Source organism: Crinia signifera, chromosome 7, assembly GCF_055691185.1.
Source record: "Crinia signifera chromosome 7, ASM5569118v1, whole genome shotgun sequence".
Classification (NCBI taxonomy): Eukaryota; Metazoa; Chordata; class Amphibia; order Anura; family Myobatrachidae; genus Crinia; species Crinia signifera.
In genome coordinates this window covers 43956694-43966814 of record NC_139223.1, presented here as the reverse complement: position 1 = coordinate 43966814, position 10121 = coordinate 43956694, and positions in this window count along the sequence as shown.

Sequence of the window (10121 nt, the reverse complement as noted above, 5' to 3'; positions counted from 1 at the left end):
CATTCAATGGTTGGCACCATCAAATGATTTCCGGGCGTGCGACGTTTAGTGGACTCGCAAGGCTGCGAAATTATCAGCCTTGCAAGTCAACCAGAATAATGTTAATAGTTAGCCTGATTCAGACCCGCTCGCTAAGCAGCATTCTTTCATTGCTTTGTGAGTGGGTAAACGCTACCCTCAGGGCGAGCGACCCGACATTTAAAAAAAAATATATATATATTTTATTTTATTATATCAAATATAACACATAACGGTACTTGTGTACTTTCACGGCTCCCATCGCATGCCATCGCATGCCATATGTACAGTAGTGGCATGTGATGGGATGTGATTTTTGCAGTTTTAAGCATTTTTAAAAATCGCATGCGATCGCATGCAATTTTTAACAGAAATGCATCCAAATGCATTGAAATTAGTATCAAACATGTTCAATGGCCCCCAAATGTCATTTTTCAGGCTGTACCACCCCCACTATCAACGCGAACCCGAAGCGTGGCGAGCGCCGGCGGTACGTGTCCTACAACCTTTTCATACCCCCACTATCCACGTCGGCGTGGAGTTGAGAATAGAAAGTGTGGCGAGCGCAGCGAGCCACCGAGCCCGAAGCGTGGCGAGCGCAGCTTCGGGCTCGGTGGCACGCTTCGGGCTCGGTGCAGCGAGCCACCGAGCCCGAAGCATGGCGAGCGCAGCTTCAGGCTCGGTGGCACGCTTCGGGCTCGCTACGCTCGCCACACTTTCTATTCTCGACTCCACGCCAACGTGGATAGTGGGGGTATGAAAAGGTCGTAGGACGCGTACCGCCGGTGCTCGCGGGCTCGCTGTGCTCGCTCGGGTTTGCTTGATAGTGGGGGTGGTACAGCCTCAAAAATGACATTTGGGGGCCATTGAACATGTTTGATACTAATTTCAATGCATTTGGATGCATTTCTGTTAAAAATCGCATGCGATCGCATGCAATGCGATGCGATCGCATGCAATGTTTTTTGCTATGCGATGGACATCGTGGGAGCCGTGATTGTACACAAGTACCCACATAACAAACCCAAGGGTATACAAAGTCCCCTTGCAGGAAAATACAAAACAAACAATCCACATAAAAAAGACATGACAGTACTCACAAATACAATGCCAAGATCACATATCATCTTAATAATATCTCTTATATAAAAAAAGAAAACCATTGAGCCTTTATCCCAGGGAATTTTGCACCATTCACTTATCTCTTCTTATATCATTACTTCGAGGCATTCAACACTCCCAAGAAAAGATCCCAATCTCTCCAAAGTTTTACTATCTAGAGCAGGGGTGAGGAACCTCAGGCCCAGGGGCTGTATGCGGCCCCCGTAGCTGGTCTGAGTGGCCCTTCCACCCACCCGGCGGCTTTGCCCGGAGTCAAGTACAGGGGAATTCTTGCGAGAGGTCGTAGTTCTCACGAGATTCCTCTTAATCAACAGCAGCCGGAGACTATCAGTCCTATTCAGCGGCAGCCACCGGTGCGTGGGACGGCCGCATCAGGACAATTTATAAGATACATTTTTACATATGGCCCCCGAAGGATTTTTTTCCCCATACAAATGGCACAAAAAAGGTTCCCCACCCCTGATCTAGAGTTGGGCAGTGGTGGATAGTGTAGTGGATAGTGGGGTTATGAACAGGTCAAAAATCGCTTTGGATCGCATCGATATATCGGCTGATATCGCATCCGATATATCAGCCGATATCACATCTGATATATCGGGCACCGTGAAACTACACAAGTATCCAAATTTGTTATACTCTTAGCCAGAGCATCCAATGTCAAGTGCCATATCGGGACTCCCAGCAATCCTTTTTGATCTAGAAATTTATACCACGCTTTCATGACCACCTCTATTGTTTCCTAATTTGGGGGGGGGAGCCATATTATATCGCCAAGTGGAATACCTCCAGTTGAATTATCCTCAACTACTAACCCCACTTCATCTCTGTTAGGTCCCCTCCAATGTCTTGAAAAAAAAAGGAGAGAGGAGTGACTCCACTGGTTCTGATGAAGTCGCCGAGGGTAACCAAAGGCGGGGAAACGCGTCAACCACGAGATTTATTGACTGCACCATCCGGTCTTTTATATACCTCTTTGTCGCCAGAAGCACTCCAGATATAGCTGCACTGTATTGGATCAGCACCAGCAGCTGGGAGAGGACGGGGGCACCTAACAAGTGTAGGTATCTTTTATAAACAAAAACAAGTCTGGCCAGACATGAACTTATATATGAAGTCTTATCCAAGCGGACGGTACTAATACTGACTTTTTAACAACTAACATCAAAGGTTACTAACAAAAAGGACTATTAACACGATAGACCCCAGTGTTACTAATCCACCTATACTAATAATATTAGGACCTTTTATGTTAAATGTTGTGTGTCTGTGTCTAGTCCTATTTGCACCGTCCAATTATATTTTATTATTGTAGTCACTGGCCAGTGAATAATATTTAAATAAATCAACATAATTAATGTTTACATTTGTCTAGCGCAGTTTTCATTCCTTTTTTTCTTTTTGTTTTACGTAACACAAAGGGTTAAGCAGCCCTTTTAAACTGCAGCTGGAATTTTCACTTTTATCTTCTGAACCGAACGCCTCATTTCAGTTTTTTTTTCTCTTTGCCCTCCAATGTCTTATTTAATCAATCAAGGAAGCTGATTGGTATAATTCTAAATTGGGAAAATCTAACCCACCTCTAGTTTTAGGGAGCATCAAGTATTTTTTCGCTATTCTGTCCTTGTTATTGCCCCATATATATCTATTTAATACAGAGTTAAATCTGTTTAACCAGAATTTAGGGAGCAATCTTGGAATTGCCCGGAAGAGATACAAGATTTCTGGCAATATGAACATTTTAATTACTGCAACGTTGCACATCATGGTTGCTTCCTTCTTCATCCACTCAGTAACTTTCATATTTAGATGATGTAGCAGGGGGCCATAGTTGAAAGCTATCAAGTTCTTCTCATTTACTACAAGCTGGATCCCTAGGTATTGCAATGCATTCTCCTTCCATCTAAATTTAAACTCCGCTTTTAAACGCATCAATTCTGGAATATCAATATTTATCAGCAGAGCTTCGGACTTACTTATATTTAGCTTATAATAAAACACTTCTGAATATTTACCTAAAATATACAACACTTCTGACAGAGTATCTTTTGGTTCCGTCAAGAAGAGGAGTAGATAGTAAGATCTTGTGCTCAATTTTATTCACTATCGGGCCTCCCACCGCTACTGTTTGTCTTATAGGTTCCACCAATGGTTCTATCGCTAACATGTACATAATTGGAGATAGAGGGCACCCTTGTCTCATTCCATTTGAAATGGAAAATTTAGCTGAAACAAAACCATTACAAGACACATGCGCCGAATGTGCTGTATAAGCCAGACTTTTCAAGGACTCTTTCCATAAAGCTCCAGCGAAGCCGATCGAAGGCTTTTTCTCCGTCCAGCGACAGAACCAAAAGCGGGAGCCAGTGGCGTAGCTATAGCACCGCAGCCCCCACGGTCGCGGAGGGGGCGCTGTGCATATGGGGGCGCCGGGGGGGCTGCGGTGCTATAGTAATCCCCCCGCCCCCCATCGGCTTACCTGTCCGCGCGTCCTGGCTCCCCTCCTGGCTTCAATCAATGCTATGGAGACTGACCACGAAAAAATGGCCGCCCCATAAAGCAGACTGTTCTCTGAAACTGTCTGCGGTATGGGGGCGGCCATTTTATCGTGGTCCGTCTGCATAGAATTAATTGAAGCCAGGAGGGGAGGCCGGGACACGCGGACAGGTAAGCATGCGGCGATGGGGGGAGGGGGCACGGGGGGCACGGGCAGCCGGGGGGGAGGGCCCCCCCCATTAACGGCGGGGGGGGGGGGCGCCCCAAACAAAGCTACGCCCCTGGCGGGAGCTCCTTTTGAGCTACCTGTTCTATTATATGTATGGCTCTACAAATATTATCCTTGCCTTGTCTGTTCTTTATAAATCCAGCCTGGTCCACCTTAATTAAATCTCTCAAGACTCAAGGGCCATAGGACAGTATTAGTCAAAAAGACCAGCACAAAAATGACATAGTTAATTGCTCATGACTGCGGAAAAGAACCATACACATTGGCCCCCACAGGAGAAAAAAACATTTATCGGGTGATTGGATGAGAGAGCCTTCTGGGGCAGATGTGATGAGTAACGGGACAGGTGTGGTGGGTGATAGGGTGAGAGAATCTGCAGGGACATATGTGGTGTGAGATAGGGTGAGTATGCAGAAGAGGTGTGATGGGTGACAGGGTGAGCTACTGCAGGGCAAATGTGGTGGGTGACAGTTATGGTCTCCGGAGGAGATATGGTGGGTGACAGGGTGAGTGTCTGCAGGGTAGATATGAGTGACACGACGAACCTCTGCGGGGCAGATGTAGAGGATGACAGGGTAAGTATCTGCATGGAAGATGTGGGTGTTAGGGTGAGTATCTGTGGGTGACAGGGTGAGTATCTGCAGAGCAGATGTGGTGAGTGATAGGGCTAGCCTCTGTGGGGCAGATGTGGCTGGTGACAGGACGGGCCTCTGCGGGGCAGATGTAGAGGGTGACAGGATGAATATCTGCAGAAAAGATGTGGGTGTTCGTGTAAGTATCTGTGGGGCAGATGTGGGTGATAGGGCTAGCATCTGTGGGGCAGATGTGGCTGGTGACAGGACGGGCCTCTGCGGGGCAGGTGTAGAGGGTGACAGGATGAGTATCTGCAGAAAAGATGTGGGTGTTAGTGTATCTGTGGGGCAGATGTGGGTGATACGGCTAGCATCTGTGGGGCAGATTTGGCTGGTGACAGGACGGGCCTCTGTGGGGCAGATGTTGCAGGTGACAGGAGTGTCCATGGGAATGGGTAACAGGGTGAGAGATTCTGCAGGGACAGGGATTCGGGGAGCATCCTGCCTACCTGAGGCAACTGAGCCAGCCATTTGGTGATGCCCCTAAATCACCAAAATTGTAATTGCCCAGCGAGCAGAGGGCACTGCATGCCGATCCTGCAACACTGGTGGTGGATATGGGCTGACATGAATTTGCTGCACGAGAATCATCTGCCACCAGCAGCAGCCTCATACAGGTGTCAATCGCACAGCTTCAATAAAACAAAATGTAGCAAAAATTAATTCTTTGAAACTATGGGGAAGGGGGGGGGGGGGGGAGCATGTGTCTGAGTGCCCCACCCCCTGGATCCGCTTATGTTATCCTTGTCTAGCTAATGGATAGCCTGTAATTCCAACATATATGGCTTAGCTCCCTCCGGTTGGAACTCAAACACGGCCATATCCTGGTAGAACCAGGTAGTGCTCCAGTTGTAAAGGAAAGGAACATGCACATCTTGTAGTATTGTATGTATTTTTCCATATGTAACTTGCGACAGTGTATGACTATTGGGCAGGGAGGGAGGATAGAGTGGGTATTCTGACTTGCTATAGGGGGTGTTATTTCAGCCACAGTACATTGAGGATGTGGTTGTGTTAATGCAAATGCAGCCAAAATAGGCAACAAAGAGATTTGCCTGGAGGGTGCTGTCTTTACACACTACTGAAAGTTGTGAACTGTTGATAATGGAAGTATGTCAGCTTCTGATTGGACAACAATGATCAAACCATATTCATTAATGCAAAAATAAGGAGACTGATGCAACTGTGCTTTCAACTTCAAACTTCTGTATTAGTCTAGGGCAGCTGGAGTTCATAATCAGCCCTGCGCATGGGGGGTTATTTTGCAATTTTTGGAGCTCTGCAGGGCTAACAGAATCATACTTGCCTACTTTTGAAAACTAGTTTTAGGGAGATTATAGTTGGTAGTAAAATGTTGTGCAGCGCCCCATTGAGGAGGCATGTCATGTTCCATATATGGAGAGACCTAGACACATGGGGCGAGATTTATTGTGTTAACCGTTTTTCCGAAAATGCGATTTTCTCTCAAATCGCCCTTTATCGCCGTTTTTTAAAATCGCATTTTTTTCAAAAAAGCGAATATTTAATGAGGTGTGTATTCCGGCATGAAAAGTGCGAGTAAGTGCGATGTAGGGCGATTTTCGGGATGAAAAGTGTGATTTTTTAGTCATCAAAAGGTGCAATTTTTTTGTCAAATGTGCGATTTTGTGATTGAAAAAAAAAAAAATGGCGTGAGGTCCCCCCTCCTGTACATAACCAGCCCCGGGCTCATTGAGCCGGACCTGGTTCCAAAAATACGGGGGACAAAAAGCGTAGGGGTCCCCCGTATTTCTGAAACCAGCCCCGGACTCTTGGACCGGTCCTGGTTCCAAAAATACGGGGGACAATAAATCTGGGGGTCTCCCGTATTTTGAAACCAGCACCGGGCTCCAACAGCCCGCAGTGTCATGCCACAGCCGGGGTACACTTTTTACACAAGGTCCCCCGGCCGCACCATGAGCACCGTGGCTGGTCAGCCTTGGACGGGGTACCTGGAGGAGTGGGGACCCCCCCAATAAAGGGCCCCCCCAGGCTTCACCGGCGTCCCTGGCCATTGGACGCCGGCCTGATAGGGTTAAATTCTCATTCCTAACATTGCTTAATACAGGAGAACTGCAAGTGCCAGCAGACCTCCCCCGCAGGCTGGGACTTGGAGAACCACAAGTCCCAGCATGCGGGGCATTAATGGGCCCGCTGGGACCTGTAGTCCACCTGTAAAAAGAATGTTAAAATAAAGCACACACAGAAAAGTATAACTTTAATACACCCACATCCACAAACACCTCACTTTTACACCGCTATACATACCGATCCAGGATCCAGCGCTGGTCTCTCTGCAGCAGAGCCGGACAGCCCGCATTGACAGCGGGCTGAACCGGCTTCCTCCGATGCAGCGAACAGCTTCTGTCGCGCTGTCCCAGCGCGACACAGGCTGAGAGTGTGATTGGGCGATGCGTCTCCATGGAGACGCATAGCTCAGTCCTGATTGGCGGAACTATGCGTCTCCATGGAGACACATAAGCCGGAGACGCTCTCAGCCTGTGTCGCGCTGGGACAGCGCGACAGAAGCTGTTCGCTGCATCGGAGGAAGCCGGTTCAGCCCGCTGTCAATGCGGGCTGTCCGGCTCTGCTGCAGAGAGACCAGCGCTGGATCCTGGATCGGTATGTATAGCGGTGTAAAAGTGAGGTGTTTGTGGATGTGGGTGTATTAAAGTTATACTTTTCTGTGTGTGTGCTTTATTTTAACATTCTTTTTACAGGTGGACTACAGGTCCCAGCGGGCCCATTAATGCCCCGCATGCTGGGACTTGTGGTTCTCCAAGTCCCAGCCTGCGGGGGAGGTCTGCTGGCACTTGCAGTTCTCCTGTATTAAGCAATGTTAGGAATGAGAATTTAACCCTATCAGGCCGGTGTCCAATGGCCAGGGACGCCGGTGACAGCCCCGGGCTTCAGCCCTGGACCGGTGAAGCCTGGGGGGGGGACCCCTTTATTGGGGGGGTCCCCACTCCTCCAGGTACCCCGTCCAAGGCTGACCAGCCACGGTGCTCATGGTGCGGCCGGGGGACCTTGTGTAAAAAGTGTCCCCCGGCTGTGGCATGACACTGCGGGCTGTTGGAGCCCGGTGCTGGTTTCAAAATACGGGGGACCCCCAGATTTTTTGTCCCCCGTATTTTTGTAACCAGGACCGGTCCAAGAGTCGGGGGCTGGTTTCAGAAATACGGGGGACCCCTACGCTTTTTGTCCCCCGTATTTTTGGAACCAGGTCCGGCTCAATGAGCCCGGGGCTGGTTATGTACAGGAGGGGGGACCTCACGCAATTTTTTTTTTTACTTTTACACATATTTTAACAAAGAACCATACACAGATCACAATGATCTGTGCATGGTCCTGACAAAATCGCCATGTTTCTGACCAAACCGCCAGTCAGGATCAGGTCTGGTTTTTTTTGGAACTTTAGACCATTTTTGGTGGCGATTTCCAAATGCGCATCTCATTAAAAATGTGATTTGTATCTTTTTCAATGGGGAAAACATCTGGATGCGAATTCCGGAGTTAAAAAATACCGCACCTTTAGAAAGTGCGATTTCGCGGCAAAAAGTGCGATTTATGTCGCAAATCGCCACCCATTAAAAAATCGATTTGGGAAAAAAATGAAAAAACGGCCGTTTTTGCGATAAAAATCGCCAAAAACCCACCATCGATCTCTAATAAATGTCACCCATGGTTGTGTACTATATAAAGAGGAATCTTTTCAATGTAGATGAGCCTCAAAGCAGTTAGTAACAACTACTATACTCGCTAAAGAAAAGTCACTGATTGATACGTGTCAGGGATTGTTCATCTTTTGTGCCTTACATGTGGTTCCATATAAATGGCAACAAGACATGCATGTAGCCATAGGGATCATTGTGTTTTATCACAATGCTGGGAAAAGGTGCTGATGATTCAATGTAAATGTATCTCTCTCTCATTCCTTTTTTTCCCAAAAATGTAACGGCTACATAATGTGGGCTAGGTTAAATGAGGGTGATTGCTAGACTAATGAGGGAGAGAGGGAGATTGCTGGGAGTCTCCTGCAGAATGCAAAAGGGTAGGCAACTATGAACTGAATTAGGCCCAAAGAGAGACAATTGGTAGGATTAAACCCACACTGATACAGCAGCAAGTGGTTACAGATCACATCAATAAGGTACTTGAGAATTTTTTTTTTTTTTAAAGAAAACACCGACCGATAAAAACCAGACACTTTATCACTTCACTGAGCTTAATAAATCTGCCCCTCTGTCTCTCACTGATATTCTCTCTCTCCCCATCTCCTGCTGACGCTCTCTCACTCCTACTCTCCCCCCTCCCTTTCTCTCTGCTTTTCTCTCTCTCTTCCCCTCATTTTCCATAAAGCCCTCTCCCCCATTCTCTCTCCCCAACAACCGCTGTCTCTTACTCTATCACTCTTTCTTCTGCACCCCCTTCCCCACAATGGGCATTGTAGTGACAATTAGGTGGGCCCTTCCAAGATTTTGCTATGGGGCCCACATCCTTCTAGTTACGCTCCTGCATATATGTATTGTATGGAGAACATATAAGCATGGGCTATAGTTAAATAAATAATGGCAGCCCCAACTTGTGCTCCATGAGAAGCTTACGTTGCAATTTCACAATCCTTGCATTTTTGCTTTTTCGTAGGAGCCAATCTTCTGAACAAGGCAATTTCACTGTCGCCAAGGGCACTTAGGAAGAAGAGCACTAAAACTTTCATTATCTCTATTATGTATTTTGGAGACAAGCGCTGTCAATCTTATAAAGCAGTAACACTTTCTATAGAGAATAATAGGCTCTCCTTGATAATCCTCAATGTCGCATTATCACTTCATATCCTCTTGCTATGACTTTACCACCTCTCAACAGTAAATTTACTATCAGAATGCTCAGGGGGTAAGATCCGCAGTGCTGGCCCAGATTACTCATATTGGCTTTCTTCATGTGTTCATAATATTGCAGGATTAATACTTCTATCCAGTGGCAGCTGCTGCCAATGGGATGGAAGTAGGGTTGCGTTCGTTTGGACAGCAGTTAAGGGCCTATGGGCCACATTCACTAAGCTTCAAAAGTGATAAAATAGAGTGATGAACAGCCAGCCAATCAGCTCCTACCTGCCATGTCACAGACTGTGTTTAAAAAATGTCAGACAGAAGCTGATTGGCTGGTTGTTTATCATGCGAAGCAGCATTCTTTCACTGCTTAGCTAACGGATAAAAGCTGGTTTGCAAACCCCCACTCCCGCACAAATGTCCGCTCCTGCATGCAAATGGATGTTTATTCTTACACATTCATTCTCATGCAATTGAACAGGTGAAAAATCAGTTGATGGTCGCTGCCATCGAATGATTTTTTTTTACCCGTTCACAAATAAAAGTCAATCTAGACTGACTATTATTTGCCACGGAGATGGCTGAATTCGGGGCGGGAGCTGACGTCATGTGACAATACCTGTATACCTGTAAAGAAACCTTTATAAGAAGAGTACACTTTTATTTGGTGTGAGTAGGGTACGCTACCCTTCCATACAGTAGAAACACTCCCATATGGTGGTAGTGATATGTGTTTACAAGTTATATGAACGTACTACACCAAATCTGGTATCTTTCTCT